A 14,514-nucleotide genomic window follows, 5' to 3' on the forward strand; every position below is an offset into this window, starting at 1 on the left:
GTCGGTGGGCCCCTGACCCAATGGGACTGGTGTCCTCGTAAAAGAGGAGACCTGGATCCCGACAGTCACAGGCAAACGCCACGCGAAGGCTGGAGCCCTGTCGCCACAGCTGAGGGCGGGCGGGACGCCCGCAGAGAGGCAGAACGGACCCCTCCCCAGCCCTCGGGAGCCGGGCCTGCCTACACATGGCACAGGAACCGGGAGCCATGGGTTTCTGCTGTTTACCCCCAGGCCCAAGGCAGCCCCGCCCCGGTGGCGGCCTTCAGCACCGGCTCCTGGACCCCGGGCTGGGGGCTGGTCCCCAGAGGTGTGGCCACTGTGACAGAGGAAGGAAGGGCTGGCAGAGACACCTGGGGGGCAGAGGGTCCCCCCCACCTGCCCAGGGAAGGGGAGAGCTCTCTCCAGCACCTCCTGAGCCGCCTGTCCTCGGGTCGGGGTGTGGTGGAGAGGAGAGAGATCCCCCAGAGGGGCTTCTCTCCCAGCCTGCGCTGGGCGGCTGTGGCAGAGACCACTCCTTCCCCCCAGCAGCCTTTCTTGCTCTTAGAATCTTCTAGAACACCAGGCTGCACCTGGGAAGCCCAAGCACACCCATGTGAGCACACGTGGGCTGCCAGGGTGACATGTGCACAAAGCTTCTGGGTGCAGATTTGTAAGGAGATGGCTGCAACCTGTGCCTCTGCCCTCCACAGGGACACAGACAGGACGGACCTCATAGGACAGATCCCACGAGCACGCGATGTGATCACCCTGACCACAGAGGAGCGAGCCATTGAATGGGGAGCCACCCTGTAAAGGCCGGAGCCTTCCAGTGTCCCAGGAACCGGGGCAGCTGGGCTTGCATGGGGCGTCCAACTGAGGACCCGGGGTTCAAGGAAGCACTCTGCTGGCCAGAGACTCGTGGCTCTTTATTCTTAACCTCAACAACTGCAATGAAAGCTTCCAACACAGCAGAAAGGCGAAGCCATTCATTGTTTTTTCATTAAAAGCGTCTAAACTACAGATGGGAGCAGCTGCAATATTATCATTTAATTTGTCTCTATTTCTTTTTCTAGGCTGTGAGGGCTCTCGGGCTCCAGGAGGAACTGGTTGAAAGCGTTCCAGGCACCAGTCACTTCAATGTTTTTAACAATTTAAAAGCGATGGAACCAGCAACCCCTCCCCCCCCAAAAAACACTGATGCAGTTAACCTACTGGACGAGACGGCAGAGATGTTACTCAAATAGTGCTTCATTTAGACTCAAATGCAGATTCCATCTCAAAAGGACTCTGCTAGAAAAGTGATTTTCTCAGAGCAAATGCAGGCTTGCCGAGAGATTCTCAGAAGATGTCCAGTGGAAATCCGAGTCCTGACCTTTGCAAATGACCAGGAGCCGGCAGTGTGCTCTTTTCCGGGGAGGCCCCCACCATGTTCCTGCTCGCCTGGTCAGATGCTGGACCTGCACAGGGGCTGGGAACAGTGGGTCGGGGCGACAGCTGGCCGTGCCCCTCGTCCTAAGCAAACCGTTTGGTAAACGTGATCTTGTCAGCCGCTCACTGGGGAGACAGGGTGAAACTGGTGCCCAGGAGAGGGGATCCTGATCCTGGCAGTTGGTGTAGACCACCCAAGTGCAGGGAAGTGACGGGATGTCTTGGATGCCTGGGATGGAAGTCAGGGTGGGATGCCCAGAGAAGATGAACAAAAGGAGGGCCCACGTGGGAGGGCCCACGAGGGAGCGCCCAAATGCCCTCTGGAATCTTCCGTCCTGGGGTTAAATGGTGTGTGTTTTATGTGGAAGGCAACCCCCACCTTTTATGAGATTTTAATCAAGAATGATCCTGTTAAATATTTAAGACTGACTTTTGAGCGTGATATTTTTCAAGAACGCATGTGATGAAGAGAAGAACACGGGGAAGCATCAATTTTTAAAATTCATTCCCTCTATATAATAATTCCACGAGGCGCCCACTGCCGCTCCGCTGCGAGGAGAACCAATCACAAGTGTCTCTCACGTGGTCAATTACTCTGTCCCTCTCGGCCCGGGACTCCGTCCCAGGCGCCAGTCGCTGCTCTGTTTACATAAACTAATATGTCTGACTAGTGAGACCATGCAGGAAAAAGGTCTGGCTTTTTGTAGCCCCACTAAATTGATCGGTTCTCTTGCTGAATTAAACAGATTCTCTCTTTTGGCAGAGGAAGGTCCAAAGCGCACGCACGTGCACACACACACGCACATGCACACACGCACACACGCACATGCACATGCATGCACACACGCACACTCTCCTGTCACGCTCTCCAATGCTTCCTCTTGCACCCATGCTGCCTCCCAAGACACTGAGGGCAGGGCAGAAAGGCAAGGGTCCCAGGCATATTTGCTCCTGGTCAGGGGCCCCACTGGGGGACCCACGGCAGTCCCCAGCTTCCTCTCCTGCTAGGAAGGCAGGGCCTCTGATGCCCCTTTATCTACTACCTGTGGCCAACGGGGCACGAAAGGAAAGGTGGGCTTTAGGAATACGAGGACACCTGGGACGGGCCCTTTCTGGACGAGCTCGTGCCTCCTCATCGCCCTCCCCCTCAAGCCTCCACCACCCCAGGTCCCCTCCCCTCAGTGGACCAGCACCAAGGCCGACCGTGGCGCGAGCAGATACCCAGGGTGTCAGCCGATGCCAATTCGGGCGGGGTTCCCAGGGCGAGTCCCCAGAATGCAGAAGAGTTTAATTCAAGATGCGTTTACCTCTCACGTAAAAGCCGAGGCTGGTGGTGACGCGGCCTCTGCCCCCTCAGGCTGCCCGGTGCCCAGGCGCCTTCCAGTGCTGTCCTGTCATGTCCTAGGTGTCACCTTCGTCCCACAGGGCAAGTGGCCCACTACTGGCCACAGGAGGCTGGGAAGAGGACGGATCCCTCCACTCACTACCCAGCGTCCCACACGCAGAGGAGCCCAGCGCAGTGGCCAGCCCCCAGCAGTCACGAGAGCGTCTGCGGCCACACGCAAGGAGACTGTCCAGAGCGACCATCACCGTCTCCACTGCACTGGACAGGAACCCCCGCAGGCCTCCTTGATTCTACTTGATCACCAACCAGAGGACACAGTTCAGAAAAGAAAAGTGGACCAAGCCTGTGTGCGCTTGAACTTGGGGCTCCGGGCTCCTCATGCAACAAGTGAGGGGGCAGCATGGGGTCGGAAGCTGCCCTGCAGACCACCAGGGCGGCCTGGGAGAGCGGGAAGGGGCGTTGCAGGTGGACACGCGGGAGCCCGTCCCCACACCCCTCGTCCCAACAGCTGAGGCAGGAGGTCCTGAGATGCGGGGGGCCGTGCGCCTCGGCTGGGCGGGACAACCTGCAGTGGCCCAGAGGGCTGAGGGAGCAGGAAAGGGAAGAACAGAGGGGGAAGTCTTCCCGTGGATGCTGATTTTTCAACGGACGTCCAGGAATCGCTGGAGGAACCCTCGCCCAGGATGCTGCAGCTGCCTGACCCCGTTCCCCACCAGAGGAGCGTCTTCCTTCCTCTCTCCACAGAGAGCGGAGCCAGCGAGAAGCCACACCCCATTCCAGCAACCGCAGGCAAGGGGCGACAGCCCAGGATGACCTATGAATAGTAACCTGGATTAATAACAGCTTTCTAAACTGCTGTGTTAGTCAGGATTCTCCAGAGAAACTGAACCCATAGGGTGTGTATGTGAGAGAGAGAGAGAAATTTAGGGACCTGGCCCACTCAGTTGTGGGGGCTGGCAAATGTGAAAGTTGCAAGGCAGGCTGGCAGCCTGGAAAGTCAGGCAGAGCTGGTGTTGCAGTCTCGAGTCCAAGTTCCGCAGGACAGCAGGCTGGAAACTGAGGCAGGACTTCCACGTTACAGTCTTGAGGCAGAATTCCTTCCTCTCCAGAAACCTCAGTCTTTGCTCTTAAGGCCTTCAACTGATTGGATGAGGCCCACCCACAATATGGAGAGTAATCTGCATCCTCCAAGTCTACTGATTAATGTTGATCACATCTGCAAAATACCCTCACAGCAGCATCCAGACTGGTGTTTGGCTGGGCACGAGAGCCTGGCCTGGTGGACACCCAACATTCACGGTCACAACCGCCCTCAGGAACCTCCCGCCTCCATCCCCTAGACTTTCATTAAGACTTCTTACATTTTTATTTTGTCTTGAAGGAAACCAGGAACTTTCTCTAAAAGCAGTACCCTCCCGTGGGCAAACCTCCCTCACTGAGATGGGATCTGGGCCTAAGGTGGCCCAGGGCGGGCGACCACCGTGCTTCCATCTCACAGGGCTGTGAGAAGGCAGAGAAGAACACCCCAGCAGAGACCGTCTGCGGCCACAAGGCCACGGGACTTTCTCATCTGGCCACAGCAGAGAGCACCCGCCACGCCCCAGATCTGAGCATCTGCGACTCTCTCTCCGGGTCCTTCTTCGGGCTCCGGCAGCATTTTCCTGACGCTTGTTTCTCACTTAGCCTGAAGCCACGCTCTGCTGAGATTAAATGCGCGTCACCTCGACACCTCGGCTTTCTCTGTCTCCCACGCTGGAAATTAAGCCCCAGGGGCTGTGTCTGTCTTGCTCGCCGATGTATGATCTTCACCTAGAACAGGACTGGGTCCCCTCAGAGTCGGGGCTGCATCACACTTGCTGAATGAACGCTTGCGTCCACAAATAGATTATGCTTCTAAGCAACTTTCTAGTATTTGAAATTCTGTTGTTAGAGAGCATGGCTTTGACTTAAGGCAAATAGGGGGCTGGTCCTCTGCTGAAAGGCAGAGATGCCAGGGTCTGTGGGCGGTGTGGACAAAGCCTCCTGCTCACACCTAATTTAAACAATACCAGCAGGTTAGTCCTTCACACATTAGTATAAACAAGATTTCTATCCTGGTCATGAAAGATAATTTCAAGGAGAGGAAAGGTGGGCAGAATCAGAGCACAGGGTATCTGAGCAGTGCAGGGAGAGCAGTCACTGCCAGGGAAGAAGTGGACAAAAGGGAGCTATGGGCACTGATGACAAACCGTCTCCACTTCTGCATTCCCCCGGGAGCTGGCCCAGTTTAGAACTTTCCAAACCTTTCGCTGCTTGGTTATTGGGTCACAAAAGTGGGAACCATAGGCACTGTTGATTTGCTCCCAGACCACCTCCCCTCCATGCTATAAAGAGGATTCTCCCAAAGTGTCCAGAACACCAGATGCTAAGGTTCGGCAGGCGTACAGGGGAAAAGATTCCAGGGAAAAACGCCTGGTTAAAATAAAACCACACCAGTTTCTTTATTTCCCATTAGAGGCTGTAACAGGTGACGTGAGCGTGTTAACCTCCAGGAGGAGGCCGCAGAGGGTGGAACCCCCGCCTCCTTCTACGGAAACCTCCCCCTTCCTTTCTGCAGGACACACAACATCAACATCCGGAGAAACCAATATTCCCAGGAACACGAGGAATCACCCACTCTGAGGTCTGGACCAGGTGGAAGCTCCTTGTCACTCCAAAGGGGTGCTCCACTCTGGGTGGGGGCATCATTGGGCACAGGGAGACCTCCGTATGCTGGCCATGGGTGACAGTTTCAGTCATTTCTGTAAGGTGCTGCGGGCCCAGCGATACACAGCAGACAAAGAAGAGCACACCTTGCTAAACCCACCTCCGCCCCCAGCGCCTGCGGTCCGTCCGCAGGGACGAAGAACGGGGAGAGGAAAGGGAGAGTCAGGAAGAAGGGAGAGGGAGGAAGGGAGGGTGGCGGGGAAGAGGCCGGGTGGGGTGGGCCCGTCCTGCGCCCCCCTCCTCCTCCCCCTCGCTTGGCCGCCTGTCCCTCCTGAAGCCCCCCGCAGTCAGGCTGCTGAGGGACCAGCGCTGGGAGGCACGGCGTGCCGGGCTGTCTCCTGCCACCTCGCGGCTGTGCTGTCATTGCATGGGCAGCCGCTCCTTTCATCCACATATTTCCAGACAGATGTGCAGCCAGACCCCCCGTCCCCTGGAAGGGAGCCTGGCACATTGCGAAGCTGTGTTCCTGTTCAAGGTCACGCGGCTGGCTCTCCCTGCTCTAAGCACGCACGGGAGGAGGGGGCAGCGGGCAGCAGCAGATGGGCAGCAAAGTCACGTCCTCAGGTGCCAGGCGAGGACCCCCGTGGTCTCTGACCGTGGGCACGGAGCTCCCGTGAAGCTGTGACACTGGTGTGCGAGCAAAGCATTGCAGAGAAAGGGAAAGCCGCGGACACGCCCCCGGGCCTCACTTGCCCTCGGCCCCTCGAAGCCGCTCTCCCGGCCCTGCTCTCCCTCCCTCCACTGGAGGGCAGAGCTCCTCGAGGCCACAGCCGCCACCGTGTGACGCAAGGGAAGTGGGGACTCGGCAGCCCTGCTCGGCTGCAGCTCGGCAAGAGTAAGAGCAGACGGGCAAGAGCTGTGCAGTGTGTGCGCAGCATGTGTACATAGATATTTTTCTGTATGTGACGATGTTTGATGTCTTTCAAACCCTTCTGGCTGGGGAGAGCCTGGCTGGCATTTCTGAGACACAGCAAAGGGCCTGCGGGTGCAGCCAGCCCAGGGCCACCTCCTCCACCAGGCAAGCCCCCGGGAAGGTGTGAGCTGGCCAGGCCTGAGCTGTGCTCCCCGCCCTGCCTGTCCGCCAGAAACCCCAATGGGCCTGTGGCCGTGGCTGTCCCCTCACGCCTACCCTCTGCCTCCTGACCATGCTGGGGCTTCCCCGGGGCCCCACAGGGCACATGGTGACCCTCTCCAGGCCAGGAGTGGGAAGGCAGAGGGAGCTCCAGCATCCTCATGTCCCACCCTCACCCTCGGGCCTGCATCCACCCTTCATCCGGCAGCTGAGGACGCACCGGGGGTCACAGAGACCACAGTGCCTCCTGGCCGGCTGGGAGGGGGACCCTGGAGCCGTGCCTCGCTGCCCCTTCGTCCCATGCACTTCACCAGCCCCTGCCACGCCCCTCAGCATCGTGGGAGGTTCCTGAGGCTGCTGGAGCAAAGTCCCACAGGCTGGGCAGCCCAGGCGGCAGAAACACGTTCTCTCACGCTCTGGAGGCTGGAGTCGGAGATGGAGGTGCGGGCAGGGCCACGCTCCCGCCCAACCCTGTGGAGAGGATCCTTCCGCTGGTAGCTGGCCATCCTCGATGGTAGACGTGTCACCCCCATCCCTGCCTCTGCCGTCACATGGCCTCATTCTCTGGGTGTCTCTCTGTGTCCTCTTCTTATAAAGACACCAGTCGGTGTATGTAGGGCCCCTACTCCTCCATGACCTCATCTCACTCTAATGAATGACACCTGCAAAGACACTATTCCAAATGAGGTCACATTCTGAGGTTCTGGGAAGGCTAGGATTTTAGGCGACACCATTCGCCCCAGTACAAGCATGCTCTGCTCAAGACCCCCCCGCCCCCCACCCCGCCACCAGACCTCTCTGCCTCATCTATGGGAGGGGCAAGCTGGAAACCCCAAAGTGGGATGCAGTGCTGAGCTGCGTCCTCTGGAACCAGAGCCAGCCGGGGGCAAAAATGCAGGCCCCTGGGACTCGCACGCAGCCACTCCCCAGGGGAACGCCACCTCTCTTGGTCTTGTCTGGAAAATGGAAAGCTAGAGCAAGCGATCACCTCTCTGTTGCCCTCCAGACCCAAAGCTCTCGCTGCATCTTCCAAGGGAGACAAGAGGCCACCCGGTTCGCCCCGTCAGGGTTATGGAGGACGTTACTGTCTTGCCCGGGGTCACACAGGGCAGGGCCCACACCGACCCCTCGGGTTCCTGGACTGGTGCTGGCTCATGGTGCCGGGACCACCCCCCAACCTATTACAGACCCTTTTCCCCTCCCGGGCACGCCCAGCGTGCCTGGCTCTTAGCTCCATCAGCACTCGTGTCTCCCTCTATGATTGTCACCTCGGATGGACGTCTAGTGTCCGGACAGTGCAGCACTCAGTCCACACAAAGTGCGTGTTTGCAGGAGAAGCCGTGATCAGGTAATGGGTGACTGAGAACTGAAGGAGAGGCCGCGGGTCATCCTTCCCGGCACCCTCCTGAGCACCAGGAGTTTGGGGCCCCACTGAGTTAGAAGTATCCAGGGTGCCTGGCACCCACCATACAGCAGAATCATCCAGAGCTGCCTGCCATCCACCCCATGCCCACAGAGCCCCATCCGAAGGGGGAAAGAGCCCCAGGCTGCAGGAAAGAGGCAAGCCCCATTTCTACCCCACCCTCCCCTCTTCCTTAGCCCTTGCTTTCTGTCTTCTCCCAGCGCCTCCGGGTGAATTCATGACTTAACTCGACCAGAGCTGGGTTACTGTTGACTGTTAAAGCATGTCCAGCACGCCGGGTAAACCAGACATGCGACGAGTCCAGCAGAGCACGGTCTTCTTCCAGACCTTCCGACAGCTCCAGAAGCCGAAGTGAGCAAGGCCAGGCTGCCGGTCTCCAGGAAAGACCACGGACCCCGTCCAGGAAGGAGCAGAGACACCAGACATCCTGAGTCCACCTAAGATGGCACAGGCGATCACAAAAACCAGAAGCGCTTCCAAAATCGGATGCTTCTCCAATTCAGGCCTCATTTGGTCACATATCAGACGGGACTGAGAGGTGGCTCTGCCCTCGGGAAGCACACGCTCCAGGAGAACCATCAGGAGTGGACCGGCTGTGAGCAGGAGGCCTGCTGGGCACACAGCCCCTCAGGTGCCACGAGGGGCACCTCCAGGGACCTCAAGAAGCACTCTGCATTGATAGACTATGTTTCTATTCAAACGCCCCCGGGGGACATTGAACGGAGGGTGGAGTTAGCGTGTTCCTGAAGCAGAGCTGTCCCCAGGCCTTCTGTTGCAGGGCGCTCCCTGGAGGGGAGGGGCGCCCCGGCATCTGACCAGCACTGCTCTCATCTGCCCATGCCTCCGCCCAACGTCCCTAACTGGGAAGCTGCCTCTCCTGTCGCACACAGACCAGACTTCAGCACTCTGCCCCAACCTTCTTCTCACAGTAGGCACCCTCTCAAGGGATTGGATTTTCTCTGAATGAAAATCCATTTGTCACCTGCAAGGTGAGAAGGTGCTTGGCTCCCACGCTTCAAAGGCTCCTCGCCTCCCCAGACCCCAGCCCTGCAGGTGCTTCCCCTTCACAGCGAGAGCTTGGCCCCTTTTAATTTAGGCTTTAATTTTGCAACTCTAGATGGAGTTGATGTCAAGAGGGTCTTCTCCCAGGAAAAGTCATTGGAGGCTTGGTGAATATGACCCCAGAAGTGGGAGGGCCAGGAGACACGCCCACGGGTTTTCATTTCTTGTAGACGAGAGTGAGATTACACAGGGTCCAAAGGCAGGAAGCAGGGGATCAGAGCTGATACTGGGGGGGGGGGGGGGGGGGGGGGGGAGGGAGGAGGCATATGACCCCAGGAAGTAGAGTCCCCCTCTCACTCACAGAGATGCTGTCCCGTTCACCAGCGCCACCTCGAGGGTCCACTAAGGAGGTGCAGGAACGGGCCCGTTTCTCTGTGGGCCAGTTCAGAAACCGCTGCTTCCGTCTATTGGATAAAAGAGAATTCACCCCTTTACTTGGGCTTTGGATAACGAAGAACTCATTTGAAGCAGGTAATTTCCCCGAACTGCATCACGGTTTCTCCATCCCCGGCAGCTCTGAAGCTTTGGCACCTGGACCCTGAGTGAAATGCGGTTTTGCCATCTAGGCAGCTGGGGTGCCGTTTCCAAGCCGGGCGGGTGAGGGGTGCCCTCGGGGCTTGTCCTGGGGAGGGTGCGGAAGCTCTGCCCAACACAGGCAATAAGGACAGGGAGGAGCGGGCACTGAGCCCCGGGGCTCGCGGGGGAGCACAGACCCACAGGGAGTGAAGCCAGCCCCTGAGGCAGCCAAAACGTCCGGCGGATTCTGTCAGCATGCGGGAGGGGGACAGGAGTGGACTGGGTGGCCACGGGTGCACCTGAGAGAAAGTGCCGGGAAGGCCGAGGCCCAGCACCTCTCCTCGCCCGCCCGTGCTGCCTCTCCACCTGCTGCCCTCTGCCTGCTTCCTCTCCTCCCCTCCTCCAGCCAGGCCTGATGCCCCCGTCAGGTCCATGCGTCAGTATGGGCTTCCCTGAGCCCTCAAGAGCAGCCAGAAGGAAGCGGCAGTGACGCGGATCATATCCTCAGCGTTTTATTTACGTTCTCTCATGTTTCGTCACAGCAACTCTCTGGTGACTACCAATGCCCCAACTTGAAGGTGGGAGAACAAGGCTCAGAGAGACTAGGAGACTTACCCAAGGCCACACAGCTGGTGAGCAGGAGGGCTGGGCTCCAGACCAGATCTGCTGGGCACCAAAGCCACGCTCCAGGCCACAGCCGGGCAGGTTCCTGAGCCTCCACTGGTCGGCATTTGGGTCGCAATGTCGTGGAATGAACTACAGCAAAACCTTTTGTTTTCCTAGGGAGATAAGAAAGCATCTCAACTTTTCAGGTTATTGTACCCGCTTTGGAGGAATCATCCAATCGCTTATTAAACACGCCTCCTGGCTTCTCACTGCAGGGTATAAATGTACTTTTTCTTGATGGTTTGGGGACACTTACTCGGGGGGTGGTGACAGCCTCGTTCCAGCTGTGTCTGTGACACCCTGCAGGAAGGCGGAAGGTTTCGGGAACAAGAGTCGCTGGTGGGAACAGGTGTTTAGGCCAAAGACTCCCAAAGAGGCTGGTGTGCTGCCCGGAGAGTGGACGGAAACAGATGGACGGAGGCCAGGTCGCCAGTGGGGATTAAGACTCATTAGATCAAAGCTGCGGACAAGGGGGAGCGGGCGCAGGGTCAGCATCTGGGCTTCCTCCGGGCCGGGCGGCATGTGGGGCCAGCTGCGCCCTTTCATCTGGGAGGATTTGAGGCGTCCTTCATCAAGCCTCAGGGACGGGGCACGGGGGCTCTGAGGTAACCCTCAGGGGTCTGGGTTCCAGCAGCCGGGTGCGTGGCTGCACCTTCCTCTGCCCCTTCTCTTGGCTCTCCTCGTCAGTCCACAGTGGACGGCGGGCTCCTCCTCGGGACAGGCGTCTTTGTGGGAGGTGGCACCATGCAGGTCAGGTGACAAATCAGGGCCCCACCATTTACAAGGTGGTGTGACATTGGGCAAGTCCCCAAAACTCATGGTGCCTCGGGTTTCTCACCTATAAAGCAGGCAGAGTGGGAACAGAACCCACCTTCCAGGCTGGGGGTGGGCTGCCCTTAGAAAGAGGTGAGTGAGATGCCGGGTGCAGAGAGGGGCCATCCCAGGGCACTTACGAGTATGAGCCGACTGGACTCCCCTCTTCCAGGCCCCTGGTTGGCATCCTGAGAGTTGCTCATTTAGTCTTTCTAGGATCTCATTTCTCAATCTAGAAAATGGAGATGTGTGTGCAGGCACTTCCGGTCCCAAGCGATGCCCGGGAAAGACTTGCCTCCACCTGTGCTCCACCGCTCATTTCTCCATGGCCGCCGCTGTCTTCTCCACGGCATCCACCCCAGCCAGACTTCTTACATCCACAGAGGATACACCGCGAACTTGGAATAGTGGGAAGTGGGGGGATTCTTGTTTCCCAGACCAGAGAGGGCTTCTGTCCGTCTGTGGGTGTGGTCCTGAGAGGCCGGGACTCAGGTAGGGTGGGTGCAGGAGGGTTGGAGGTAAATCCACACCGGGAACCAGAGGGGCTATACTGGGCAGCACTGCACTCAGACCCCCCAAGTTTTGTAAAGGGTCTAGGGAATGTTCCAGAGCGTGACTGTCTTGTGCACACACATCCATCTGTATGTCCCATAGCTACCATCCCTCTCTTGTGGTCCACTCACTCGTAAGGGATGGGACACACTGCAGCCCGGGAGGTGCAGCCCAGCCAGCACGCGGCGCAGGGATCCAGGCGCAAAGGGGAGAGAAGCTGTTCAGACAACGTTGACAGTGCAAAGGGGTAGCGAGACACAAGCAGGCTCTTTTGCATAGTGCAGAAGGTTCTAGATAGGCCTGTTGGAGCTGCGTTTGTGTTAAGCTGTGACTGGGAGGCTATGCTTGGGGGCCCCTTCTTTGAGGACAGAACAAACGCCGCCTCAGCTTTGGGGGCCACAGTGCCTACACGTCACATGTCCCCAGAGCACCAAGCGCAGACGTGGCCCAGAGCAGGTGCTGCATAAAATTCGTTGATTGCTGGTGATCAAGCATCTCTGTGATTCCAGCATCGTTCCTCCTGCGGGACTCATCTCACCACCCCTCTTGTCATCCCGGCTCTGTGACTCACTGAGTAATCGTGAAACTCCCACAGACATTCTTTGATCACTTCAACAGTTTCAAATTCATCAAAGTGCTAAGCCCTGCCTGGCAGTGGCCCCATTGCTCTGAAGGGGGGACCACAGCAACTGCAGAGGGGAGCCCAGCCCTCGCTGGGTCATTCGGGCTGCAAACATGCCGTTGGGCTGCACTGTGAGCAGACTTCAGATGTTAAGGTATTTATACTTTTCAGAGTCTTCATTCATCCCCTTGCGTCTGGGCTTCACCCCAGGTTGAAGTAAGAGGAATTGGCTGATCATCTTCATTTTACAGGCCAGTAACCTGAGACCAAAAGCACAGAGCAGCCACGGAGGGCTGCAGGGCGGCCACAGAGCAGGCCCATGGGAGGTCTGCAGGGCGGGCACAGAGCAGGCCCATGGGGGGTCTACAGGGTGGGCACAGAGCAGACCCATGTGGGGGTTTTCAGGGTCTGGCAGTTCTAGAGGTGGATCTTGGTCATATTCCTGCCACTTACTAGTCGTGTGACCTTGGAAAAGGTATTAAACCTCTTTCTGCCTCAGGCTCCTCATAGGCCCAGTGGAGATAACAAATGTACCTATTTCATGAGGTGGTTGGAAGGAGTAAATAAAAGAATCCACGTGGAATGCTGAAAAGCCACCAGGGCCCTGGAGCTCTCCATGAACCTTGGTCATTGTTATAAACGCGGCCACGGTTCCAGTCCCCAGCCACTGCCCACAGTCTGCCTGGAGCTGGGGAGCCCACTCCTCCTGTGACCACAGGATTGACGCCCAGACCCCTCAGTCCTCCCCCTCCCCACCCTCCAAAGGCCCTGTTTTGCATGGGTGAGGTATTTTTGCTAGGATTCTGGAAGGATCCTGGCAAGCTCAAGAGAACAGTTTGAGGCCCCAAAAGAACTGTCAGGATCTGAGGAAATGCCCCTAACCCATCCGCGAGGGTTCAGCCCAGCAGCCCCAAACCTGCAGTGGGACGCGGGGGACCCCCTCTGACCTGCGACGACCCCGCTGGCGAGCTTTCCGGTCTTTGTCAGCCGAACAAAGGCGTCTCCCCGCTCCCTGCGCCAAGGAACTGGATCATAGCGAGCGCAGACGAAGGGGAGGAAAATGAAACGGAATCTGATCGGCGGCTGTTGGCCGAGAGTTAAAGAGCAAACTCCCCTTTGTGTCTTCTGGCTCCGTGTGCGAGGATGATAACGCGCGCCAGGAGAACAGGAAAACAATTTCCTGGCCCGCTTGGCCGCCTCACTTCCTTTTCCAGGGCCCGCGCAGGGCGCCGCGCGGAGTTCGGGCTGGGCGCGCCCCTCTCTCATGGGGCACGTTGGCCGGCCGAGGGCGGACAGCTGCGGAGCCTGGGGGGTTAGGGCGCGTCGCTCCGCCCGGTGCGGGCGCACCCCCGCTCGGCCCACCCTTACCTGAGAGCCATCAGAGGCACCAGGCCTCGCCCGCCGCAATGCCAACCGCCCCACAGCTCCGCAGAGCTTCTGGGAAAGTCTGCACTCCTGCGTCCCGGCCTCCCCGCGCTGGAGGAGCCCTCTCAGTGGGCCCACCCGACCGTTGAGCAGGATCGGGAGGGCGAGAAAGGTCAGATTGGATAGGACAGCGGCGCCAGCGCCACGCAGGGTCCCCTGGGCACCCCCAAGTGTCCTCCTAGCCTCTCATCCCCCTTCCCCAGTCCTCCTTGCTCCAACGTTACTCATGGAGGCCTGCACTCGGGTGGAATCTGACGACTTGTTCCGAATTTATTCGAGAACATTCTAGGGAGAAGGCACGTCCGCCTCTGGACTTGGCCAGGGGTTTAGGGCAGGGGTGGGAAAGTGCCCGAGAATGTGTGTCCAGCAAGAACTAGGGTGCGCGCCTGTGAGGCGGCCAGGGGAACCTAGCGCTCTTTCTTCCGATCCTGGGACAACACGGGCACGGGAGCGGGGCCCCATTGCGCGCGCTCCAGCTCCAGTCCCGAAGCCCCAGGTTCCTCACCACCCCCCCCCCCCCCCCCCCCCCGCCTCCGCGACTTAAACAGCGTTCCCTGCCCGGTTCTCCTCGCCCGCGCCCAGGGCGCGCACACCCCCCATTGCGGGAAGTGCCCCGCGGGGCAGGTGCCCACGCGGTCTAGGAGAACCCCGTCGGGCGCAGGCCAACTTGCGGGGGTCCCTTCTCCCCGGGGAGAGAATCTCCAGGCGCCCCACCCACCGCAGCCCGCGGGGCCGGCGTCCCAGCGCGCCCCCTGCCGATCGCGCGCGGCGGGGGCAACGCCCCCTCCCTTGGGAGGCCTGGTCCCTGCTGCAGAGAGGAGGAAAGCAAAGCGCGTGTCCCTGACTTACTAAGGACTGTCAGGTTT

At 58.8% G+C, this 14,514-nt stretch overlaps 1 long non-coding RNA gene across 1 annotated transcript; it reads right to left on the reverse strand.

Annotated features, from left to right (window-relative positions):
- Nucleotides 1-5,207: 5,207 nt before the first annotated feature.
- On the reverse strand, nucleotides 5,208-13,362 carry LOC111773293 (uncharacterized). The gene is made up of 3 exons (XR_002807672.2): nucleotides 13,171-13,362; nucleotides 10,186-10,349; nucleotides 5,208-9,458 (listed from the first exon to the last, which is right to left on the reverse strand). It is a non-coding gene; the product is annotated as an uncharacterized lncRNA (long non-coding RNA).
- Nucleotides 13,363-14,514: the final 1,152 nt, after the last annotated feature.

This window comes from Equus caballus, chromosome 4 (genome assembly GCF_041296265.1).
Source record: "Equus caballus isolate H_3958 breed thoroughbred chromosome 4, TB-T2T, whole genome shotgun sequence".
Taxonomy (NCBI): Eukaryota; Metazoa; Chordata; class Mammalia; order Perissodactyla; family Equidae; genus Equus; species Equus caballus.